This window comes from Nomascus leucogenys, chromosome 11, assembly GCF_006542625.1.
Source record: "Nomascus leucogenys isolate Asia chromosome 11, Asia_NLE_v1, whole genome shotgun sequence".
NCBI lineage: Eukaryota > Metazoa > Chordata > Mammalia > Primates > Hylobatidae > Nomascus > Nomascus leucogenys.
This window is the reverse complement of record NC_044391.1, coordinates 106,513,061-106,539,768: the sequence shown is the minus strand read 5'-3', so window position 1 is coordinate 106,539,768 and position 26,708 is coordinate 106,513,061. Positions and strand designations below refer to the sequence as shown.

Genomic DNA, 26,708 nt, shown 5'->3' with positions numbered 1-26,708 from the left:
TTTGTATCCTGCAACTTCCCTGAATTTGTTAATCAGTTCTGTGAGTTTTTTGGTGAAGTCTTTAGGATTTTCTAGATATAAGAGCATGTTCTCTGCAAAGAGGAAAAATCTGACTTCCTCTTTTCCAATTTGGATGCTGTTTATTTCCTTCTTTTGCTTGATTGCTCTGGCTAGGACTTCCCATACTATGTTGAATGAGACTGGTGAAAGTGACCATATTGTCCTAGTTCTTAGAGGAAAGGCTTTCACCTTTCCCCATTCAGTGTGATGACAGCTGTGAGTTTCTCTTATGTAGTCTTTATTATGTTGAGGTATGATCCTTCTATGACTAATTTGTTGAAAGTTTTTGATCATGAAGGGATGTTGAATTTTACCAATAATTTTTCTGCACCTATTGAGGTGATCGTATGGTGTCTTAGTCCATTTTGTGTTCTTAAAAAGGAATACCCGAGGCTGGGTAATTTATTTTTTAAAAAAAGGTTTCCCTGGCTCCTGATTCTGGTGCCTCAAAAAGTTCAAGACTGGGCATCTTCATCTGGTGAGGGCCTTAGGCTGCTTCCACTCACGGTGGGAAGCAAAGGGAAGCCAACTTGTGCAGAGATCACATAGAGAGAGAAGAGGAAGCAAGAGAGAGGTGGGGAGGTGCCAGGCTCTTTTTAACAACCAGCTCTCACAGGCACTAATAGAGTGAGAACTCACTGATCCGCAAGGAAGGGCATTAGTATACTCATGAGGGATCTGCCCCATGACCCAAACATCTCCCATTAGGCCACACCTCCAACACTGAAAATAAAATTTCAAAATGAAATTTGGTGGGAACAAATAAACCATATCCAAACTATGGCATATGTCCTTCATTCTGCTGATGTTGATGTGATGTATCACATTTATTTGTTTATTTATTTATTTTTCCTTTCTTTTTTCAACTTTTAAGTTCAGAGATACATGTGCAAGATGTGCAGGTCTGCTACATAGGTAAATGTGTGCCATGGTAGTTTGCTGCACACATCATCCCATTACCCAGGTATTAAGCCCAGCATCCACTAGCTTATTCTTCCTGATCCTTTTCCCCCTCCCACCCCCTGCCCTCTGACAGGCTTCAGTGTGTGTTGTTCCCCACCATGTGTCCATGTGTTCTCATCATTTAGTTCCCACTTATAAATGAGAACATGTGGTATTTGGTTTTCTATTCCTGCATTAGTTTGCTAAAGATAACGGCCTCCAGCTCCATCCATGTCCCTGCAAAGAACATGATCTTATTCCTTTTTATGGCTGCATAGTGTTCCATGGTATATATGTACCACATTTTCTTTATCCAATCTATCATTGATGGGCATTTTGGTTGACTCCCTGTCTTTGCTATTGTGAATAGTGCTGCAATGAACATATGCATGCATGTGTTTTTAGAGTAGAATGATTTATATTCCTTTGGGTATATACCGAGTAATAGGATTGCTGGGTCAAATGGTATTTCTGCCTCTAGGTCTTTTAGGAATAGCCACATTATCTTCCACTAGCTTACACTCCCACCAACAGAATAAAAGCATTCCCTTTTCTCCGCTACCTTGCCAGCATCAGTTGTTTTTTGACTTTTTAATAGCCATTCTGATTGGTATGAAGTGGTATTTCATCATGGTTTTGATTTGCATTTCTCTAATGATCAGTGATGTTGAGCTTTTTTTCATGTTTGTTGGCCATATGTATGTCTTCTTTTGAGAAGTGTCTGTTCATGTCCTTTGCCAACTTTTTAATAGGGATTTTTTTTTCTTGTAAATTTATTTCAGCTCCTTATAGATGCTGAATATTAGACTTTTGTTGGATGCATAGATTGCAAAAATTTTCTCCCATTCTGTAGATTGTTTATTCTGTTCATAGTTTTTTTTGCTGGTATCACATTTATTGATTTGCATATGTTGATCCATCTTAATAAGTTCCACTTGATCATGTGTATTAAGCGTATTAACTTTTTTTTTTTTTTTTGAGATAGGGTCTGCTTTGTCACCCAGGCTGGAATGCAGTGGTGTGATCTTGGCTCACTGCAACCTCTGCCTCCCAGGTTCAAACAATTCTCCTGCCTCAGCCTCCTGAGTACATTGGACTATAGGCACCCACCACCATGCCTGGCTAATTTCTGTATTTCTAGTACAGACAGAATTTTGCAGTGTTGGACAAGCTGGTCTCGAACTCCTGACCTCAGGTGATCAGCCCACGCTGGCCTCCCAAACTGCTGGGACTACAGGTGTAAGCCACCACACCCAGCCACATATTAACTTTTTGATGTGTTGTTGGATTTGGTTTCCTAGTGTTATGTTGGGGATTTTTGCATCTATGTTCATCAGAGATACTGGCTTGTAGTTTTCTTTTTTTGTTGTGTTCTTGCCTAGTTTTTGATATCAGGGTAATTCTGGCCTCACAGAATGAATTAGGAAGAACTCCCTCCTCTTCATTTTTCTGGAATAGTTTGAGAATAATTCATGTTAGTTCTTCTTTATAAGATTGGTAGAATTCAGCCAGGCGTGATGGTTCCCATTTGTAATCCCAGCACTTTGTGAAGCTGAGGTGAGTGGATCACTTGAGGCCAGGAGTTCGAGACCAGCCTGGCCAACATGGCAAAACCCCATCTCTACTAAACAACAACAACAACAACAACAAATACAAAAATTGGTTGGACATGGTGGTGCACACCTGTAATCCCAGCCACTCAGGAGGCTGAGGCAGGAGAATCGCTTGAACCCGAGAGGCAAAGGTTGCACTGAGCCAAGATTGCACCACTGCACTCCAGCCTGAGAGACAGAGTGAGACTTTGTCTCCAAAAAAAAAAAAAAAAAAAAAGATCGGTAGAATTCAGCAGTAAAGCCACCAGTCCTGGGCTTTTCTTATTAAAAAATCTAATCAAAATGGATTGACAACTTAAGACTGAAACTATAAAACTACTAGAAAAAAATATCAAGGAAATGCTTCAATACATGGGTCTAGGCAAAGATTTTACGGCTAAGACTTCAAAAGCACAGTAAACAAAAAATAGAAAAACAGGACTATACTAAATTTAAAAACTTCTACACAGCAAAGGAGACAATCAGCCAAAGGAAGAGATAACTTGTAGAGTAAAAGAAAATACACGCAAACTATTCACCCAACAAGGGACCAGTATGCAGAATATACAAACAACTCAACAACAAAAAGTAATAATAATAATCCCATTACAAAGTGGGCAAGGGATCTGAATAGACATTTCTCACAAGAAGACATAAATAGCAAATGGGTATACGAAAAGATGCTCGGCATCACTATCAGGGAAATGCAAATCAAACCACAGTGAGATATCATCGCAGTTAGAATGGGTATTATCAAAAAAATAACAGAAGCTGGTGAGGATGTGGTGAAAGGGAAACTCTTATACACTGTTGGTGGGAACATCAATAAATACAGCCATTATGGAAAACAATATGGAGGTTTCTCAAAAAACTACAAATAGAACTACCATATGATCCAGCAATCTCACTAGGAGGTATTTATCCAAAGGAAAGGAAATCAGTGTATCAAAGAGATACCTGCACCCCCATGTTTACTGCAGCACTGTTTACGATATCAAGATATGGAATCAACTCAAGTATTCATCAATGGATAAATGGATAGAGACAATGTGTCACACACACACACACACGCACACACGCACACACAGAGAATGGAATACTATTTAGCCATAAAAAAGAATGGAATGCAGTCATTTGCAACAGAGGTAGAGCTGGAGGTCATTATGTTAAGTGAAATAAGCCAGGCACATAAAGACAAATACCACATGTTCTCACTCATATGTGGGAGCTAAAAAAGTTGACCTCATGGAGGTAGGTAGTAGAACAATAGTTACCAGAAGCTGGGAAGGGTGGAGAAGAGGGGATGAAGAGAGGTTGGTTAACAGATACAAACATACTGTTATGAAGAAGGAATACCTTTTAGTGTTTGATAGCACAGTAGGGTGACTATAGTTAACAACAATTTATTGTATATTTCAAAGTAGCTAAAAGAAGATTTGAAATGTTCCTAACACAAGAAACTAGTAATTGTTCAAGGGGATGGATATCCTAAATACCCTGATATGATCATACATTATATACATGTATTAAAATATCACATGTATCCCATAAATGTGTAATTATTATATATAGCTAAAAATTTTAAAAACTATTGGTATATGTCTTAGTCTCTTTGTGTTGCTATAAAAGAATACCTGAGACTGGGTAATTTATAAAGAAAAAAGGTTTATTTGATTCATGATTCTGCTGGCTAGAAGGCTGGGCATCTGGTGAAAGCCTCAGGTTGCTTCCACTTATGGCGGAAGGTGAAGGGGTACCAGTATGTACAGAAATTACATGGCAAGAAAGGAAGCAAGAGTGAGGTGGAAGGTACAAGGCTCTTTTTTTTTTTTTTTTTGAGACGGAGTCTCACTCTGTCGCCCAGGCTGGAGTGCAGTGGTGCGATCTTGGCTCACAGCAAGCTCCGCCTTCCAGGTTCACTCCATTCTCCTGCCTCAGCCTCCCAAGTACCTGGGACTACAGGCACCCGCCACCACGCCCAGCTAATTTTTTTTTTTTGTATTTTTAGTAGAGATGGGGTTTCACCATGTTAGCCAGCATGGTCTTGATCTCCTGACCTCGTGATCCACCAGCCTTGGCCTTACCCAAAGTGCTGGATTACAGGGGTGAGCCACCACGCCCGGCCAGTACCAGGCTCTTTTTTAACAACCAGCTCTTGTGGGAACTAATAGAGTGAAAACCCACTCATTACCATGAGGATGGTGCCAAGCTCTTCATGAGGGATCTGCCCCCATGACCCAAACACCTCCCATTAGGCCTCACCTCCAACACTGGGGATCAAATTTCAACATGAGTTTGGAGGGGCAAACATCCAATCTATAGTTGTATACTACCTTCGATTTTCTTACCTGAAAAAATTTTAAATGTAACTCTAATTGTAATATACTTGACAATTTGTCTCCTGTTTCTCATCTCTTATCACTACATCATATACAGTAGTCTTAACTTATTTGCAGTTTCACTTTCCACAGTTTCAGTTACCTTGGTCAACAATGGTCCGAAAATAGATGAGTAAGATATTTGGATGAGTAAGATATTTTGAGAGAGAGAAAGAGATCATATTCACAAATATTTATTAGTCTATTGTTATAATTGTTCTATTTTATTATTAGTTATTGTTGCTAATCTCTTACTATTCCTAATTTATAAATTAAACTTTATCATAGGTACGTATGTTTAGGAAAAATACCTGGTATGTATAGGGTTTGATACTATCCGCAGTTTCAGGTATCTACTGGGAGGTCTTGAACCATATCCCCCACGGATAAGGGGGGACTAGTGTACATTTTTTATATTATTGCATAGATTTCATCATCATCCTTTTAAAATGGCAGCATATTGATTATTAACTACAGTTAAGTCTTGTTATTCACAATAGCTACATTCTATAAAGCCTCAGTGAGCACTGAACTAGTGAATATTGAGCCATTGCTCCTAGGGGAAGTATAGGATTAGGTTTCTGTAAGCCTCTGGTCACAACATGCTTGTCAACTGATCAATACATAACTTTGTTTTATGTGTGCTTCTGTTTAAGGACACTTTGCATAATCCATGTTGTTGATTTATTATTATCAAACTCATGGCCAACTGCACAATAACTCATGCCTAAATGAAACTTCTTTGTAAGGCACATCATAGCTTTCTTGGGCTCAGGAACACTAGATAGCATTTCAACACTATGCTTTGGCGCCATTTTAAACAGTGAAATCACCAACAAAAATGCAAAAAACAGGGCACTAAGTAGACCTCAAGAAGGACAGTTGTTTACAACAGGAGAGCTAAAACAAGAAGGCAGAGCCTCATCTTGTTCGACCTCAGCTGGGAGTGTGTTATGTCAGGTGACTCAGTTTTTTTGCTGTTGTGTGCATGTCTGCAAATGACTGTAAAAGCACCAGGAGTATTGATTTGGGGGTTAAAAATAGATTCTAGCTACTAGGTGAATTTGCAAATATAGTATCTGTGAATAATGAGGATTAACTAACTATATTTCCCTATTATTGAGCAGTTAAGCTATTTCTATTTCTATTAAAATAAATGCTATGATCAATACTTTATGCATGAAATGCTTCTTCTTGGCTGGACGTGGTGGCTCACGCCTGTAATCCTAGCATTTTGGGAGGCCGAGGTGGTGCATCACTTGAGTCAGGAGTTCGAGATCAGTCTGGCCAACATGGTGAAACTCCGTCTCTACTAAAAATACAAAAATTAGCCAGGTGTGGTAGCACGCGCCTGTAATCCCAGCTACTGGGGAGGCTGAGGCAGGAGAATCAGTTGAACCCAGGAGGCGGAGGTTGCAGTGAGCTGAGATCTTGCCACTGCACTCCAGCCTGGGTATCAGAGCGAGACTTCATCTCAATAATTAAAAAAAAAAAAAAGCCTTTTTCCTCTTTTAGGAGTATTTACCTAGGAGCTACTGGGAAAGTTAGAATTTTGATACAGCGTGCTTCTCGTAGTACTTCTTGGAGTGCCTGCCTTATGACAGTTCTTCAGATCCTTGCTACTCACAAAATGTGGTCCTAGGACCAGCAGCATTAGTATCACTTGGGAGCTAATTAGAAATGTTGACAAAAATCATTCCAGGCCAAGTGATCAGAATTTGTTTTTTTTTTAGCAAAATCTGCAGGTGATTTCTATGCACATTAAAAGTCTGAGAAGCTCTGCTACAAATCAAGGATTCTTGAAATTTAGCACACATCAGCATTACCTAGCCAGCTTGTTAAACACAGATGCCTGGGCCCCACCCTCAACATTTCCAACTAAGAATGTCTGGGGAGTGGCCTCAGAAAGAGCACTTTTTTTTTTTTTTTTTTTGAGATGGAGTCTCACTCTGTTGCCAGGCTGGAGTGCGGTGACGTGATCTCGGCTCACTGCAACCTCCGCCTCCCAGGTTCAAGCGATTCTCCTGCCTCAGCCTCCTGAGTAGCTGGGACTGCAGGCATGCATGACCATGCCCAGCTAACTTTTGCATTTTTAGTAGAGATGGGGTTTCACCATGTTGGCCAGGATGGTCTCTATCTCTCGACCTTGTGATCCTCCCGCCTTGGCTTCCCAAAGTGCTGGGATTACAGATGTGACCCACCATGCCCAGCCTGAGAATGACCACTTCTTCTGTTTTTTTGTTTTTTGGTTTTTGTTTTTTTTTGAGACGGAGCCTCACTTTGTCACCCAAGCTGTAGGGCAATGGCGCGACCTCAGCTCACTGCCACCTCTGCCTCCCGGGTTCAAGTCATTCTCCCACCTCAGTCTCCTGAGTAGCTGGGACTAAAGGCACCCACCATCATGCCTGGCTAATTTTTGTATTTTTAGTTGAGACAGGGTTTCACCATGTTGGCCAGGCTGGTCTCAAACTCCTGACCTCAGGTGATCCGCCCGCCTTGGCCTCCCAAAGTGCTTGGATTACAGGCATAAGCCACCGCGCCTGGCCAAGAATGAGCACTTCTAACAAGTTCCCAGGTGTTGCTGATGGTCCTGGTCCTGGGACCACACTTCGAGAACCACAGCTTTAGCTGGTTCATGGGTAGGTCTCTTGCAAAGTTGATGTTTTTAAATTATTAATTCATCTTTTTTGGTGAGATGGAGGGAAAAAATAATGAATGTATAACTCATCAAAAGAAATCCGGCTGACTCCTTTTTTGGACTCAGCTCACCTGCACCCAGGTGAAATAAACAGCCTTGTTGCTCACACAAAGCCTGTTTGGTGGTCTCTTCACACGGACACATGAGACATTTGGTGCCGAAGACCCGAGTCAGTGGGACTCCTTCGGGAGACCAGTCCCCTGTCCTCACCCTCACTCCATGAAGAGATCCACCTACGACCTCGGGTCCTCAGACCAACCAGCCCAAGGAACATCTCACCGATTTTAAATCAGGTAAGGTCTCTTTTTACTCTCTTCTCCAACCTCTCTCACTATCCCTCAACCTCTTTCTCCTTTCAATCTTGGCCCCATTGTTCAATCTCTCCCTTCTCTTAATTTCAATTCCTTTCATTTTCTGGTAGAGACAAATGAGACACATTTTATCTGTGGACCCAAAACTCCGGTGCAGGTCACGGACTTGGGAAGGCAGCCTTCCCTTGGTGTTTAATCACTGCGGGGACGCCTCTCTGATTATTCATCCCACCTTCCATTGGTGTCTGATCTCCGCAGGGATGCCTGCCTTGGTCATTCACCCACATTCCTTTGGTGGCAAGTCAATTGCGGGGACACCTGCTTTGGCTGCTCACCCACATTGCAGCCCAGGGCTGCCCCCCACCCCCTTTCTCCCTGTCTCTACCCTTCTCTTTAAACTTGCCTCCTTCACTATGGGCAACCTTCCACCCTTCATTCCTCCTTTTCCCTTAGCCTGTGTTCTCAAGAACTTAAAACCTCTTCAACTCTCGCCTGACCTAAAATCTAAGCATCTTATTTTCTTCTGCAACACCGCTTGGCCCCAGTACAAACCCGACAATGGTTCTAAATGGCCAGAAAACGGCACTTTTGATTTCTCCATCCTACGAGACCTAGATAATTTTTGTCGAAAAATGGGCAAATGGTCTGAGATGCCTGACATCCAGGCATTCTTTTACACATCAGTCCCTCCCTAGTCTCTGCTCCCAATGCAACTCATCCCAAATCTTTCTTCTTTCTCTCCTGTCTGTTCCTTCAGTCTCCACCCCAAGCTCTGAGTCCTTTGAATCCTTCTTTTCTACGGACTCATGTGACCTCTCCCCTTCTCCCCAGGTTGCTCCTTGCCAGGCCAAGCCAGGTCCGAATTCTTCCTCAGCCTTTGCTCCCCCACCCTATAATCCTTCTATCACCTCCCCTCCTCACACCGGTCTGGCTTACAGTTTCGTTCCGTGACTAGCCCTCCCCCACCTGCCTAGCAATTTCCTCTTTAAAGGTGGCTGGAGCTAAAGGCATAGTCAAGGTTAATGCTCCTTTTTCTTTATCCCAAATCAGATAGTATTTAGCCTCTTTTTCATCAAATATAAAAACCCAACCCAGTTCATGGCCCATTTGGCAGCAACCCTGAGATGCTTTATAGCCCTAGACCCTGAAAGGCGAGAAGGCCGTCTTATTCTCAATATGCATTTTATTACCCAATCTGCTCCCGACATTAAATAAAGCTCCAAAAATTATGAAACCCCACAACAGGACTTAATTAACCTCGCCTTCAAGGTGTACAATAATAGTGTAGAGGCCACCAAGTAGCAATGTATTTCTAAGTTGTAATTCCTTGCCTCCACTGTGAGACAAACCCCAGCCACATCTCCAGCACACAAGAACTCCAAACGCCTGAACCGCAGCTGCCAGGGGTTCCTCCAGAACCTCCTCCCCCAAGAGCTTGCTACAAGTGCCAGAAATCTGGCCACTGGGCCAAGGAATGCCCACAGTCCAGTATTCCTCCTAAGCCGTGTCCCATCTGTGCAGGACCCCACTGGAAATCGGACTGTCCAACTCACCCAGCAGCCACTCCCAGAGCCCCTGGAACTCTGGCCCAAGGCTCTCTGACTGACTCCTTCCCAGATCTTCTCGGCTTAGCAGCTGAAGACTGATGCTGCCTGATCACCTCGGAAGCCTCCTGGACCATCACAGATGCTTTGGGTAACTCTTACACTGGAGTGTAAGTCCATCCCCTTCTTACTCAATACAGAGGCTACCCACTCCACATTACCTTCTTTTCAAGGACCTGTTTCCCTTGCCTCCATAACTGTTGTGGGTATTGACGGCCAGGCTTCTAAATCTCTTAAAACTCCCCAACTCTGGTGCCAACTTGGACAACATTCTTTTCTGCACTCCTTTTTAGTTATCCCCACCTGCCCAGCTCCCTTATTAGGTCAAGACATTTTAACTACATTATCTGCTTCCCTGACTATTCCTGGGCTACAGCCAGACCTCATTGCCACCCTTTTCCCCAGTTCAAAGCCTCCTTCACATCCTCTCCTTGTATCTCCCCACCTTAAACCACAAGTATAAGACACCTCTACTCCCTCCTTGGAGACCGATCATGCACCCCTTACCATCCCATTAAAACCTAATCACCCTTACCCCACTCAACCCCAATATCCCATCCCACAGCATGCTTTAAAAGGATTAAAGCCTGTTATCACTTGCCTGTTACAGCATGGCCTTTTAAAGCCTATAACTCTCCTTACAGTTCCCCCATTTTACCTGTCCAAAAACTGGACACGCCTTGCAGGTTAGTTCAGGATCTGTGCCTTATCAACCAAATTGTCTTGCCCATCCACCCCATGATGCCAAAGCCATATACTCTCCTATCCTCAATACCTCCTTCCACAACCTCTCTACAACCCAGTATTCTGTTCCGGATTTCAAACATGCTTTTTTTACTATTCCTTGTACCCTTCATCCCAGCCTCTCTTTGCTTTCACTTGGACTGACCCTGACACCCATCAGGCTCAGCAAATTACCTGGGCTGTACTGCCGCAAGGCTTCACGGTCAGTCCATTACTTCAGTCAAGGGCAAATTTCTTCCTCATCCATTACCTATCTCGACATAATTCTGCATGAAAGCACACATGCTCTCCCTGCTGATCATGTCCGGCTAATCTCCCAAACCCCAACCCCTTCTACAAAACAACAACTCCTTTCCTTCCTGGGCATGGTTAGGTACTTCTGCCTTTGGATACCTAGTTTTACCATCCTGACTAAACCATTATATAAACTCACAAAAGCAAACCTAGTTGACCCCACAGATCTTAAATCTTTTCGCTACTCCCCTTTCCATTCCTTAAAAAACAGCCCTAAAAGCTGCTCCCACACTGGCTCTCCCTAACTCATCACTCCCTTTTCATTACATACAGCCGAAGTGCAGGGCTGTGCGGTCTGAGTTCTTTTTTTTTTTTTTTTTTTTTTTTGAGATGGAGTCTTGCTCTGTCACCCAGGCTGGAGTGCAGTGGCATGATCTTGGCTCACTGCAAGCTCCGCCTCCCGGGTTCACGCCATTCTCCTGCCTCAGCCTCTCCGAGTAGCTGGGACTACAGGTGCCCACCACCACGCCCAGCTAATTTTTTTTTTTTTTGTATTTTTAGTAGAGACGGGGTTTCACCGTGGTCTCGATCTCCTGACCTCGTGATCTGCCCGCCTCGGCCTCCCAAAGTGCTGGGATTACAAGCGTGAGCCACCGCGCCCGGCCACGGTCTGAGTTCTTACACAAGAGCCAAGACTGCACCCTGTAGCCTTTCTGTCCAAACAACTTGACCTTACTGTTTTAGCCTAGCCCTCATGTCTGCGTGCAACAGCTGCCGCTGCCTGAATACTTTTAGAGGCCCTCAAAATCACAAACTATGCTCAACTCACTCTCTACAGTTCTCACAACTTCCAAAATCTATTTTCTTCCTCACACCTGACACATATACTTTCTGCTCCCTGGCTTCTTCAGCTGTACTCACTCTTTGTTGAGTCTCCCACAGTTATCATTTTTCCTGGCCTGGACTTCAATCCGGCCTCCCACATTATTCTGGATACCACACCTGACCCCCATGACTATATCTCTCTGATCCCCCTGACATTCACTCCATTTCCCCATGTTTCCTTCTTTCCTGTTCCTCACCCTGATCACACTTGGTTTATTGATGGCAGTTCCACCAGGCCTAATCACCACTCACCAGCAAAGGCAGGCTATGCTATAGTATCTTCCACATCTATCCTTGAGGCTACCGCTCTGCCTCCCTCCGCTACCTCTCAGCAAGCCAAACTCATTGCCTTAACTTGAGCCCTCACTCTTGCAAAGGGACTACGTGTCAATATTTATATTGACTCTAAATATGCCTTCCATATCCTGTACCACCATGCTGTTATATGGGCAGAAAGAAGTTTCCTCACTAGGCAAGGGTCCTCCATTATTAATGCCTCCTTAATAAAAACTCTTCTCAAGGCCGCTCTGCTTCCAAAGAAAGCTGGAGTCATTCACTGCAAAGGCCATCAAAAGGCATCAGACCCCATTTCTCAGGACAATGCTTATGCTGATAAGATGGCTAAAAAAGCAGCTAGCGGTCCGACTTCTATCCCTCACGGCAGTTTTCTCCTTCTCATCTGGCCACTCCCACCTACTCCCTCACTGAAACTTCCACCTATCAATCTCTTCTCACACAAGGCAAATGGTTCTTGGACCAAAGAAAATATCTCCTTCCAGTCTCACAGGCCCATTCTATTCTGTCGTCATTTCAAAACCTCTTCCATGTAGGTTACAAGCCGCTAGCCCGCCTCTTAGAACATCTCATTTCCTTTCCATCGTGGAAATCTATCCTCAAGGAAATCACTTCTCAGTGTTCCATCTGCTATTCTACTACTCCTCAAGAATTTCTCAGGCCCCCTCCCTTCCCTACACATCAAGCTCGAGGATTTGCCCCACCCAGGACTGGCAAATTGACTTTACTCAGATGCCTCGTGTCAGGAAACTAAAATACCTCTTGGTTTGGGTAGACACTTTCACTGCATGGGTAGAGGCCTTTCCCGCAGGGTCTAAGAAGCCACCGCAGTCATTTCTTCCCTTCTGTCAGACATAATTCCTTGGTTTGGCCTTCCCACCTCTATACAGTCCGATAATGGACCGGCCTTTACTAGTCAAATCAGCCAAGCAGTTTCTCAGGCTCTTGGTATTCAGTGGTGCCTGGTTTTACGTCAAACTGCCACCCTTAAGTCTCTCTTTAAGTGGATAGAAGATCTTCAGTGACAAAGTACCCTCCAATAGTTTCACCCTGATGAAGTCCTATTCTTTACTTTTATGCTTACTCTTATTCTCGTTCCCATTCTTATGCCACCCTCTACCTCTCCCCAGCTATCACCACCACACTATCAATCTCAGTCACTCTCTCCTAGCCGTTTCTAATCCTTTTTGCTGGCTTTGCATTTCTCTTTCCTCCAAAATCACTGAGGTCCCGACTTACTCACTGCTAAAAAAAAAAAAAGGGCGGGGGGACTCTATATTTTTAAATGAAGGGTGCTGTTTTTACCTAAATCAGTGTGGCCTGCTATATGACAACATTAAAAAAAACTCAAAGATAGAGCCTAAAAGCTTGCCAACCAAGCAAGTAATTACATTAACCCCCCTTGGACCCCCTTGGACACTCTAATTGGATGTCCTGGGTCCTCCCAATTCTTAGTCCTTTAATACCTGTTTTTCTCTCCTTCTCTTATTCGGACCTTGTATCTTCCACTTAGTTTCTTAATTCATCCAAAACTGTATCCAGGCCATCACTAATCATTCTATACGACAAATGTTTTTTCTAATAACCCCACAATATCACCCCTTACCACAAAATCTTCCTTCAGCTTAATCTCCCACTCTAGGTTCCCACGCCACCCCAATCCCGCTCGAAGCAGCCCGAGAAACATCGCCCATTATCTCTCCATACCACCCCCAAAAATTTTCGCCGCCCCAACGCTTTACCACTATTTTATTTTTCTTATTAATATAAGAAGACAGGAATGTCAGGCCTCTGAGCCTAAGCTAAGCCATCATATCCCCAGTGACCTGCAGTATACATCCAGATGGCCTGAAGTAACTGAAGATCCACAAAAGAAGTGAAAATAGCCTTAACTGATGACATTCCACCATTGTGATTAGTTTCTGCCCCATCCTAACTGATCAATATACTTTGTAATCTCCCCCACCCTTAAGAAGATTCTTTATAATCTCCCCACCCTTCAGAATGTACTTTGTGAGATCCACCCCCTGCCCCCAAAACATTGTTCTTAACTCCACCACCTATCCCAAAACCTATAAGAACTAATGATAATCCCACCACCCTTTGCTGACTCCTTTTTTGGACTCAGCCCACCTGCACCCAGGTGAAATAAACAGCTCTGTTGCTTAAAAAAAAAAAAAAATCCTTTTCACTGTATAGGACCAGGCTAACCAGGTTGATGAGAACTAGTCATGGTGGGCAGGGGTAAGGCAATATGGATGGGAATTGAGAAACAGAAATAGATAAAAAGTTTTGTTCTCTTGTTATTTAGGCACACTCTATCATTAAAGTATCAGAAAAATATTCTTTTTGTTTGTTTTTTGAAATGGAGGCTCTTTCTGTCACCCAGGCTAGAGTGCAGTGGCATGATCTCCGCTCACTGCAACCTCCGCCTCCTGGGTTCAAGTGATTCTTGTGCCTCAGCCTCCTGAGTAGCTGGGATTACAGGCATATCCCACCATACCTGACTAATTTTTGTATTTTTAGCAGAGTCGGGGTTTTATCATGTTGGCCAGGCTGGTCTTGAACTCCTGACTTCAAGTGAACCACCCGCCTCAGCCTCCTGAAGTGCTGGAATTACAAGCGTGAGCCAGCTGAAAAACATTGAGTAGTTTTTCATAAACTATATTTTATGAATTACATACAAAAATAGGAGAATCTGAGGAATTTGGAAAACAAAGATACATTTTTGTTTGTTTCTACTTTTTCAGTTTCCTGTGATGAAAAATAATATACAGCTATGAAAGCACAGGTCCAAAACAAGGCCCAGAAGCTTAGCTTCCCAGTCTCTGACAAATCCTTGGCTATCACTACCCAAGAATAAACCAGAAGCAATTTCTTAGAACATGGAACTCTCAAGACTATTGTTTCCTTACGCCGAAACTTCAAGTCCAGCACACAGCCAATTCAAGTCCATAACTATTCCTCAATGTAAAGAATTTCTGGGTACAAGTTCCATGTATTTCAGGTAGATCAAAATGACCATTTCATATTTCTTGTGAGCTTGGTGACGCTTTAGCAGGACAGTCTCATGTACAGGTACTCCCTTGGAGTGACTTCCTTTTCCTGGGGGGAAAAAGAGGGACCTTATCTTAGGGTCCTCTTTGCTCTGCATTAATAATGAGGTTCTCTTATCATCTCTCTTTACTTTTCAGATATGGTCAAAGTCTATTAGAACTAGTTGGCTATTCTTTGTTTTTAAAGCCATTCCATAGCCTATTAAATAGCAGAAAAAAGATAAAGGCTATTTACAAGAAAATTTGTGACAAAAGCAGATTGGCTTTAACAAAATCCGGTATCAAAGGTCTAAGATTCAGTTAAAAGAAATCCTTATCATCAATGTAGATAACCTTTTAATCAAAGGACAGCAGATGATGAGTGAGTACTTTTCAATGTGTTATGGTGGAAGCCCTGATTGGAGAAAAGAAATTATTACAGAAAATATAAAGGATTATGTGACTGTTTTTCTTTCTCCAAGAAACCTGGTCTAGTCTGTCTCTAGGTCTTTGAGAATACTTAAAAGACTAGATTAGGGCATAGCTTCAATCATTAACACAAGCAAATGATCTGTTATTTTTTCTTAGACAAACAGATGGAAGGAATTCTGCTCAAAAATGGCCAGAAAAAGGAGGAGGAAGGGGAAGGGAGAACCTGGCAAAGTCATAAAATGTCTTTGTAAATGGGCTCTTGAGCCCTAATGGCTGTAATATCAGGTGAATATTTCCCAGGAGTTTCTATGCTTAGCAAAAATGAAAGTGGGTCTGTAATTTAGGTCTGGAAGCAGTGGCTGGAAATATCCAAAGGTATGTTGCATCTGTTCCTTCTTAGTGTGCATAGTATCTAAATTTGTTATGGGAGAGGAAATAATTGGTGAGTAATTAGTAAAATGCTTAACCTAACTTTAATCAAGAGATTATTTTCCCTGGAAAAAGCAATCATGGCTTTGCATTTTGGTGAGCTCTATCTCACTAGTCTCAGTTATCCATGGTTATCCAAGCCTGCAGAAAGCCTAATGTGTCCCATTAAAGGCAGGCAGGCCAGCTACTAAAAATGCAGGCACAATGCCTCAGGGTAATAAGGAGCCTTAGTGGGCTTATTTTGCAAATTGAGCCCTCTTTAGTAATGGCAACTGTGACAGCCCCCCTTTAGGACTCCAAAGAGTCTTTTTCAGTCTGAGTCCCAGATCCGCTCCCTTCTGTTTAAGGTGGAAACTGCTGTCCTGGCTGCCACCTGCCTCATCAGCTGAGCCACAGTCTCCCTGGCCTCTGCTCTCCTTTTTTTCTGTCATCTTTCTCCAGTCCTCCATCTTTGGCTACCTTAACCTTGAATCAATTCATTCTTTCACTTCTCTGGCCTTTTGTGAAAACAGAATTTCACTAAAATGTCCTCAGAATTGCTCAATTCTACTATTACCCCAGCCCAGGAATTCACAATGCAAATTAGCACACTGAAGACAATCACCATCTGTCAGCAGGACGTTCTACATTGTTTTTCCTGAAAATTTTTGAACAATTAAAATTGTATAGTTACTGCACATTCTCTTAGGGTTGCCCTGCAACACATGATTGCTTTTTGTAAGATGTTTTTACACACTGCTACACAGATATGTATTGTTATTAAATGAAAATGCTATATGAAAATTATTATAGCTGTTAGGACTAGACATCAGCCCTCTTGGCTTGACAATTATATAAATGAAGAAGGGTGTAAGAAAAATTCCAAACTGATGAAATGAACCTACAAATGAAAAGGGAGTTTTCTGTTTTGTAATTTTAAAATTTATCTTTTTTTTTGACAAAATCTACAAATTTAAAATACCAATCCATCGACCAACTTGTTATTGGGAAAATGATGAAAAGAACAATTTTCAAAAGCTAGCAATTATCATACAGAATAATATCTTATTTTTACAAAGCCTGGTTATAATATTTATGAATTTAGTGGGTCTTCATTTTTTCAATTTAATATAGTCTTCATCCTTCATCTAGCTTCAGCTCGAGTTAGAAGACAAAAGGAGGGAGTGAGAGATGGGCAGAAAGAGGTAATAGGATGAATTTTGTTCGGAGCACTAACAAAGGTCACATCAGGAAAAGGCTACAACGTACAACCAAACTGAGGTTACTGGATTATCTGTAGCCACATCCCCTATTAGCCCAGATCACCAAATCACTAGTCTAATGGAAGCTTTTTTTTTTTTTTTTTTTTTTTTTTGACTACAGAGAACAATGGTCAAGACAATTGATATTTATAATGGGAATGCCTAAAGGTGGTGAAGTCATAACTGATCAGGAATCTATTTCCTGCTTATAAGGAAAGTCCGTGGGCAAATCTGAAGGTGACTTAACCTATAATCTATCACCTAGATGTCTCCATCTGAAACAATTCTGACACTTTCTCCTCCTCCCCAGCTGTCGCAGCATGCCATGGAGGCTAAATTTCTATAAAAATACTGTGAAAGGGCCAGGCGTAGTGGCTCACGCCTGTAATCCCAGCACTTTGGGCAGCCGAGGCAGGCAGATCACTTGAGGTCAGGAGTTCAAGACCAGCCTGGCCAACATGGTGAAACCCTGTCTCTACTAAAAAATACAAAAATTAACTGGGCATGGTGGCGCATGCCTGTAATCCCAGCTACTCAGGAGGCTGTAGCAGGAGAATCGCTTGAACCCAGGAGACGGAGGTTGCACTGAGCTAAGATCACGCCACTGCACTCCAGCCTGGGCAACAAGAGCAAAACTCCATCTCGAGAAAACAAAAAACAAAAAATACTATGAAAGAATTGGAATAAAAGTAGATTTTAACCAGATTGCCTTAGAAATTGTCACTTGCTTATTTAATGTTGTTAATTCACATCCAGGTTCCAAGAATCTTACAATGTTAATGTTAAAAAGAACATTTGAGATCACTAAGAACAATTTCTTCATCCCTCATGTTAAAACCAAAGCTAAGGAAAATGTTTAAAAAGCTAAGTGGGTAATTGCCTTGCTAAGGATGACCTGGTAAGGATGACCTGATTGCTACATAGACTCCTACAGTCTTAGTCCAATTCTTTTTCCATTGCATCCTCATGCCTTGCAGTAGGTAAAGAGAAAACATGTTGATTTTATCCATTTTAGTATAAGAATCTTCTAGATAAAGAAGGCAGGTAAATGGATGAATGATAGAACCTCTTTATTAAAAACTTTACTATACACCAAGGGTTCAGTTCAACCTCTGTTCAAGGTGGTGAGTGTGAAACTCCTGCTAAAGTGTTTTTAAAAGCAAAAGAAATTTAAGTGTTTTCAATATTGCCTACATCAGTGGTTCTCTGCCCAATTCATCTGAGAAGCAGAACACATCCCCCCCATTAACTATGCCTTACTATGCAGTGATTCTCAGTGGTGATATTATGGGAGGGCACACATCCACATCCACACACTTATGTAGGAGGATCTATTCTGATAGAGAAGCATGCAAGTTTAAAAGAGTTCTCCAAGCACCACCCTTGCCCTGTTCTTCACCCAACAGAAACATCACTAATCTCCCCAAAATGGCACTTATACAATAAAGTTAATACTGAATATTCACTTTGACTTTTAGGACTTAGAAGAAACTCTCTTTACATCTCAGCGTGCCTGACTAGGTCAACCACTGACCCCTTTGTTTGATGGTTCACTATCTCTTTGAGGAATCAATATCCACACATAAACAATACAATGCAAAAGTCCCATTTTAAATTTACCCCACTCCCAGCACGCTCTATTCCCCTCCCATCTTTATTTTTCTCCTTAACATTTATCACTGTCTAAACATAATTTACTTACTTACCATTCATCTCCTTTCATTAGATTAAACTAAGTTCCAAGAGGGCAACAATTTTTGTCTGTTTTATTCACTGCTGTGTACCTAATACTTAGAACGCATAGTAAATGCTCAATCAATATTGTTGATTAAATGAATAGAAAAATGATGACAGCACCTTTACACTTGCTAATTCTACTTGGTTTTTGTTTCGTTTTTTTGTTCGTTTGTTTTTGAGATGGAGTTTCACTCTTGTTGCCCAGGCTGGAGTGCAGTGGTGCAATCTCGGCTCACCGCAACCTCTGCCTCCCAGGTTCAAGTGATTCTCCTGCCTCAGCCTCCCGAGTAGCTGGGATTACAGGCATGCGCCACCATGCCCGGCTAATTTTTCTGTATTTTTAGTAGAGATGGGGTTTCTCCGTGTTGGTCAGGCTGGTCTCAAACTCCTGACCTCAGGTGATCCGCCTGCCTTGGCCTTTCAAAGTGCTGGGCTTGCAGGTGTGAGCCACCGCGCCTGGAAGTTCATCTTTTCTATCATTCCCTTCAACCATTCTCTCATGCCCAGTATATTGGCCCTCCACCCTCTTAGGGCTTTTTCTGCTGGCTACATCTAGGGACAGTATAGCCTGTCTAGGCTCCATGGTTATTATGTGATAATCCTCATTTACCTCCAACTTCTTATCTTCCACTGCACCTGCTGTGCCAACACTTAACCCTATATAACCCCCAACATCTAACTTACCTTACTCTTTCTTTGCCCATTCCAGAGCAGTGCTACAGAAGATTTTAAATTCATGCTGGACTGGACTGAGAGCAATTCATGGCAATACTTAATGTTCACAATCCATAGTAAACAGAAGAAAGAGAACAGAACTAGGAATTAGAGCTGGGTTTGAAAATTGGATATAACATACACTACCTGGTGTCTTTGGTTGAGTCAATGACCTATCTGAGCCTTTTTTTCCTCATCTGTACAGTGGGAATACTACTACCTACTTCATATCATGAAGATTCCATTTAGTTAATGAATTTTTTGAGACAGGGTCTATTCTGTTACCCGGGCTGGAGTGTAGTGGCACAATCAAGGTTCACTGCAACCTCTGCCTCCTGGGTTCAAGCAATTCTCATGCCTCAGCCTCCCGAGTAACTGGGACTACAGGCATGTGCCACCACACCTGGCTAATTTTTGTATTTTTTGTAGACCCAGGGTTTTGCCATGTTGCCCAGGATGGATGAAGATTATATTTTAATAAAATAATGTATATAAAAGCTCCCAACAGGTTTATAGCCATGTAGGCTGGGCACAGTGGCTCACATCTGTAACTACAACATTTTGGAAGGCCAAGACAGGAGGATCACTTGAGCACAGGAGTTTGAGACCAGCCTGGGCGACATAGGGAGACCTCATCTCTATAAAAAATTAAAAAAACAGCCAGCCATAGTGGCATGTGTCTGTGGTCCCAGGTATTCGGAGTGTGAGGTGGGAAGATGGCTTGAGCCCAGGAGGCTGAGGCTGCAGGGAGCTGTGATCAAGCCGCTATATTCCAGTCTGGGTAACAGAGGGAGACCTTGTTTAAAAAAAAAAAAAAATTACAGACACGTAGAAAGTGCTTAATAAATGTTAGCTCCTCCTCTTTAACATATTTCATTAACTTCCAATGATACCCTCACTCTTTGAGTGAGTAACAAGAAAACTCAAGCTTTCTGGTATGAATCTTCTTAATTTTCCCCTCTTCCCTCCTTTTCATATCAGAATTCTATGTTTTCGCTCATTTTCTCTCCTGATTCTGAAAGTCCCTCTCTCTCTTCTGTTCTAAGACCCTGCATATCAATAGTTTTCAAGCCCGGCTGCACATTAGACTCAGCTGGGGAGCTTTTTAAAAATACGTCATCGCTGGGTCCCACCACAAACCAATTAAATATAAGTCTCTGGAGGTGGGAGCATGGCATCAGTATTTTTTTTCAGTTCCCTGGTAGGTGTCAAGACGATTTAATGGGGGGGAAGAATAGTCTTTTGAACAAATATTACTCGAACAACTGGATATCCAGATTCAAAAGAATATATATAAAGTTGAACTCCTTCTTTATAGCATACGCAAAAAATAACTCAAAATGAATCATAGATCTAAATGTGGAGCTAAAACTATAAAACTCTTAGAAGAAAACATAGAAGTAAATCTTTATGACTTTGAGTCAGGCAAAGCCAACTTAGGTATGACACCAAAAGCATAAGCAACAAAAGAAAATAAACACTGAACTTCATCAAAATTAAAAATGTTTATGCCATAAACAATATTATCAAGAAAGTGGAGGCAACCTACGGAATGAGAGAAAATATTTGCAAAGTATACATCTGATAAAGAGCTTGTGTCCAGAATATATAAAGGACACTTGCAAGTCAAGATTAAAAGATAATCTAATTTTTAATGTGGGCAATGTGTCTAAATAGATATTTTTCCAAAGAGATATACAGATGGCCAATAAGCACATGAAAAGATCCTTGACATCATTCACTTTTAGGGAAATATAAACCAAAACCACGATGAGATCTCATTTCAAACTTGTTAAGATCGTTCTAATAAAAAAGACAGATAATAACAAGTGTTGAAGAGAATGTGCCGAAACTGGACCCTCATACATTGCTGATGGGAAATGTAAAATGGTGCAACCACTTTGGAAAACAATTTGGCATCTCCTGAAAATATTAAACTTATAGTAATCATAATGGCCCAGCAATTCTAGTCCCAGGTATATACCCAAGAGAAATTAAAACAAATTCACACAGAAATGTGTACACAAATGTTCATAGAAGCATTATTCCTAATAGTCAAAAAGCGGAAACCCAAATATCTATCAACTGATAAATGGATAAGTAAAATATGGTGCATTGGAATATTTCTGGGCAATAAAAAGAAAAGAAGTACTGATATAGGTTACAACATGGACAAACTTTGAAAACATTATGCTAAGTGAAATAAGCTAGTTACAAAAGAGCATGTACTGTATAATTTCATTTACATGAAATATCCAGACTGAGCAAATCTACAGAGAGAGAAAGCAGATTGGCGGTTGCCTAGGGCTGGGAGCTAAAGAGAAATGAGGAGTTACTGCCAGTGGGTATGTGGTTTCTTTTTGTGATGATGAAAATGTTCTAAAATGGATTGTGATGATGATTGTACAACTCTGTGAACATACTAAAAACCGTTAAATAGGAAAAAAGAAAAGAGAAAAGGAAGGAAGGAAGGAAGGAAGGGAGGGAGGGAGGGAGGAAAAGGAGGGCAAGGAAAGGGGAGGGGAGGGGAGGGGATGGGGGGAAAGAGGTAGGGAGGGAAGGGAAAAAGGTTCCACAGGTAATTCTAATACTGAAGTTTATTTCTGGCATTTTACTTTCTAGATTCCTTCAGAGTAAAGACTGCATTTTCTAATTTTTTTTCTCCCCCATATTCTCACAGAATAGTAACACAGGGCAAGGGTGTGATATTTTTTGATTTTTTTTTTTTTGCAACAAACTGTTCTTGGGGAATGTTCTTTATTTTAATCAAAATTGCAAGATCAGGCTGCCACCTGGCAGAATTGGTCATCTTGGCTATCTTGAATTCTTTGAGCTCTCCAAGCAGTTAATTCAGTTGAAGCACACAGAAAGAGGATAGGCACACAATGCAAACCAAACTGACCGGTTTCGCCACCTGAAGTACGGTTGTTCTGTCATCTACCAGTGTATGTGGCCTCTGGCCCTTAGGAACCATTCTTTTGACAGTTCCCCAGGACATGGCTCTGGTTTGACTGACTTTGTTTACTAAATAAATTAATTCCTACTTCTGGAGTAGCTTCAGTTTTTAAACAGAAAGCCATCTATTGACAGTCACTGATACACAGGATTTTATTGTTTGATATTAAACAATTAAGAGTTATTGTTTTTTTTCCTACAAGTACACTATACATGAAGATAAATATAATGTAGAATACAGTCACTAGGAGTGGGGAGAGAGGGGGATTCTGTATCTGCTCTGTGCCTTAAAGGAACAGTTTTACTTTAGTAAATCCAAAGTACATACTGTATTTCTTTCACAGAAATAAGGCTCTCTTTTGGCAAAATGTGCATCAAAGACAGAGTCTGATGAACATTTTTTAAGATGAGTTTGAATATGTAAACAACACTTTTAAAATATCCTAAGAATTTGATCTTTCGTGCTAGTAGACTTCAATAATTTAAAATTACTTGGAAATTGCTACTTTCAACAAACTCACTGAAGGTATACAAAAAAGGAAAATGCTGAAATAAGTCAAGATGTTTACAAATATTGTGTCTAAAATGTTATCTCATTTGTTAAACCCAGCAAATAAAAAATACTAAAATATGAAACCATAATTGTCTGAGTATAGGACAAAGATCTGATTTAGAATCAGGCAGAGGTTTTCCCTCTATTACTCCAGCAAGTTCAAATGTACTCAGAAATACAAAAGGATTGACGGTAATATCAAGATGAGAAACAAAAGACAATATTACATCCTCAGGTATGATAAGTTTGAAATTAGATGAGTTTACAGTTGGAAGATTCATTAAGAACAACAATTTAAAAGATATTATAGCCATAATTTAGAAGTCTCGCTTCACGAGAAAGGATAATATAAAAATCTAAAAATTAAGTATTGATTTTACAAGGTAAACATGACAGCCTGGATTATAAGAAATATCAGGCATTTTGCTTCCTCACGAGAAAGAACAACTGGGTACATGCTGCAGACTGGCATATAAATTGCTCAAAGTGAAGCAGTTGGGAAATGCTGTCAGATCATTTGGGTTGAGGAGCTGCCCCAGGGGCAGAACATGTCACAATGTCACATCCCTCTTCTTTACTCTCACAACTTTCACCAGAATAAACAGACCCTTGGAAAACAAATTCAATCACAAATACTAACTTTTTGTTAAAACTACAGTAGCAAGCTATCAAACCAACTTCATACATGGAACATGTCAGAACTTTTCCATGTTTCCCCAACACAGTGGAATAAACTATTTTCAGCTAATAAGTTCATCTTAGGAAAATACTCATGTGCATTTCTATGCAATATAATTGTGGAACATTGTAACCACTTCTTAGTTTTCATTAGAGGATATTGAAAAACCCAAGTTTAAGGATAATTCCCCCTTTCCCTCTAATGCAGCTTTTTAGGTTTTTGACACTATAAATAAAGTGTAGAGAGTGACATAAAGAAGAGCTATGAATATATATAAATATACCACTATGGCTCCCGTCATAAGAGCTTTTGAAAAATGATTGAACAAGTATTCGTCTTCCCCAAATTGCAATCTCAAGATACTGACTGTCACACAATATGAAACAAAGGCAAGGTGAAGGGTGAGGAACCGCAGAAAGGACGACCACAAGGAAGACAAGTGCCCCGCAGGATAGAACCTGCTCTGTCTTGCGGGCCCCGCTTTTCTCAGCACCTTTCTGGTGTTCTGGGCTTTTCCGCTAATACCATCCACATCATCTCTCAGAGAAATGAATCTCCCTTTAAGGATAGCCAAGCAGGCATCCGAGGTAACGTGCAGAACCGTAAATGAAAAATGTCCACGTCTAGCAGGCAGACAAGCAAAGGAAAACCAGCTGTCAGTTTCAGAGGCTCCTAGCTGTAACGGGGTTTCGGGTTTCTCTCCGCCTCTGTCTCTCTGTCTGTCTCTCTCACGGTGTCGCCCTCAATAATATCAGCTTTCTAATCACCTCAAATCACAAATACATTCTCTGTCTGTCCTTGTGAAATAAATGCTGAAGAAACAGGAAAAACAGAGTGCAATACTCACAACAACGAAGAATTCCTACACATGCTGTTCCATTTTCTTGCTTTGAAAAGATGTAAGGTTAATTTCAAAAGGCTTGCAGAATTGGAAAAATAATGGGGAGGGGGATTCCACCCACACAATCCTCCAGCCCACCGCAAAGGAGCCCAAAGGCTTGCTGACGTCACAGATTCATGAATGGATGTAAATTGGGCTGGTTTAGGATTCCGCACAGACTTCGCTGTGGTGTGTGCCATGAAAAAAAAAGAGGGGCGGGTCCAGAGTAGGCCCGGCCAATAGGCTTCAGGCAGACATGGCCTTCCTTCTTTTAGAAGGAATCTGGTCACAGAATAAACAGAGCCCGCCAATCAGGCATCTGCCACTGCCTTAAGACAGACTGGCAGCTTGAGAGTGAGTGTGTGTGTGTGTGTGTGTGTGTGTGTGTGTGTGTTTCAAGCTGTGATAGTCATAAAAATATTATTGTTGCTATTGAATGAAGGAAACAAAATAGAATTTCTGTGGAATCAAGGATAACAAAAATGCATATAGAAGAAATCCCATCTTTTATTCATTAGAACTCTTTTCTTCAACACTTTTCTTACTGTTCAGCAATATGCCAGATGCGATCAAAACAAATCAAAGTCAGGAAAACCATTTCTAAAACTAGCAGACTAGTGGACATGTATGCCCTGCCCACTACGACTTGTAAAAGCGAAATTGTCGGGACTTGTAAAAGCAAAATTGTCGGGAAGAATGCATGGGAACAATAATCTAGTAACTAAGAAAACAGACATATGGAAAATAGTATTACATGAATGTAGCTGTTTCGTACAGCAGTAACATCTTGCTGACCTTCATGATGTATCAAAAGTGGATATGGAAGAAAAATTTACTGCTACTTTTAAGTAGGGTACAGTGTTTCCTCATTGGTTTATTCAACTTCTGGCAGTCGATTAAGACACAGTTCCAAAAGGGTGCTTAATGAAACTTTGAGCAAATTTTGGTTTCAGTAAGATGTTTTATTATTAACAGCAAAAACAGCTGTATTAAATTCATTCGAAAGGCATCTCTTCTTTATTTTTACACTTTTTAGTTATACAAAATTGGAGATGAATATATTTATTGTCCCTACTCCCCATCACTACACTTCACAATGACTAATACTTGACAATACTGATCATGATTTTTCTGAACTTGGGAAGTGGCCTCAAATCCTTGAAACTAGAATGATCGTGGTTAATATAAAGCCTCAGTTATGAGGTGTCCAGTGACCAAGAACATTCTGAACAGAGATCTGCTCTATATCTCAATCAGATTATTTATACAACTGTGAGAGAAGGAAAGTGGTGGCCTGTTTCTAAGTGGTTCTGGAAGGTCTAAACCTGACCACTAGTAAGTACTGCACACTTCTTAGCTCATTTGGAAAAGGAAAACTTTTCAGGATTATTTTACACACAGCAAAGATATTCAGTGTACTGTATATATTGAAGCAATAGAATATTGTTGGCAAACAACATAGTTAACAAACTTCTCTAAAGGAGCTTATTGTGGAATATCACTACAAAAAAGACCAAAGGAGTTTATACAGGTAACATGGGAGTGCTCAAGGTAAATACAGTATTGGTACATGCCCAGTAGGCCTGAGTGTACCACATTATTGAAGAACAAACAGGTGGGGCACGGTGGCTCATGCCTGTAATCCCAACACTTTGGGAGGCCAAGATGGGTGGATCACGAGGTCAGGAGATCGAGACCATCCTGGCTAACATGGTGAAACCCCATCTCTACTAAAAAAACAAAAACAAAATTAGCCGGGCATGGTGGCAGGCGCCTGTAGTTCCAGCTACTCGGGAGGCTGAGGCAGGAGAATGGCGTGAACCCGGGAGGCGGAGCTTGCAGTGAGCCGAGATCGCGCCACTGCACTCCAGCCTGGGCGACAGAGCAAGACTCTGTCTCAAAGAAAAAAAAAAAAAAGAACGAACAAATGGAAAGATGAAGAATATACATCTCTATTTATTTTAACAACAACCAAAGCCAATCAGGATACATTAAAAGAATCAGATTTATGAAAAACATTTTTTTCTTCCAAAACAATACAGACTAACTAATGGAAAGAGGCAAACTTTTTGTGGACTATGTCAATAAGATAGCCAAGAAACATCAAGTTGTGTGTATATATATATATATAAAATCTGAGGTCAGGAGTTTGAGACAAGCCTGGCCAACATGATGAAACCCCATCTCTACTAAAAATACAAAAATTAGCTGGGCATGGTGGCATACATCTGTAATCCCAGCTACTTGGGAAGCTGAGGCATGAGAATCGCTTGAACCCAGGAGGCAGAGGTTGCAGTGAGCCGAGATCACA

The 26,708-nt window shown here is 41.3% G+C and overlaps 1 protein-coding gene across 2 annotated transcripts in view; it reads right to left on the bottom strand.

The window, feature by feature from the left end:
• Positions 1–26,708, bottom strand: part of MAP3K13 (mitogen-activated protein kinase kinase kinase 13) — a 199,448-nt gene that overhangs the window by 93,568 nt on the left and 79,172 nt on the right. Inside the window, exon 1 of one of the 2 annotated variants that reach the window (XM_003256582.4) lies at positions 24,365–24,612. The exons of the other annotated variant lie outside the window; for it this stretch is intronic. The gene's annotated coding sequence lies outside the window, so the exon portion shown is untranslated. Of the gene's footprint in view, positions 1–24,364; positions 24,613–26,708 lie in introns of those variants that run through there. 2 annotated transcript variants of the gene reach the window in all.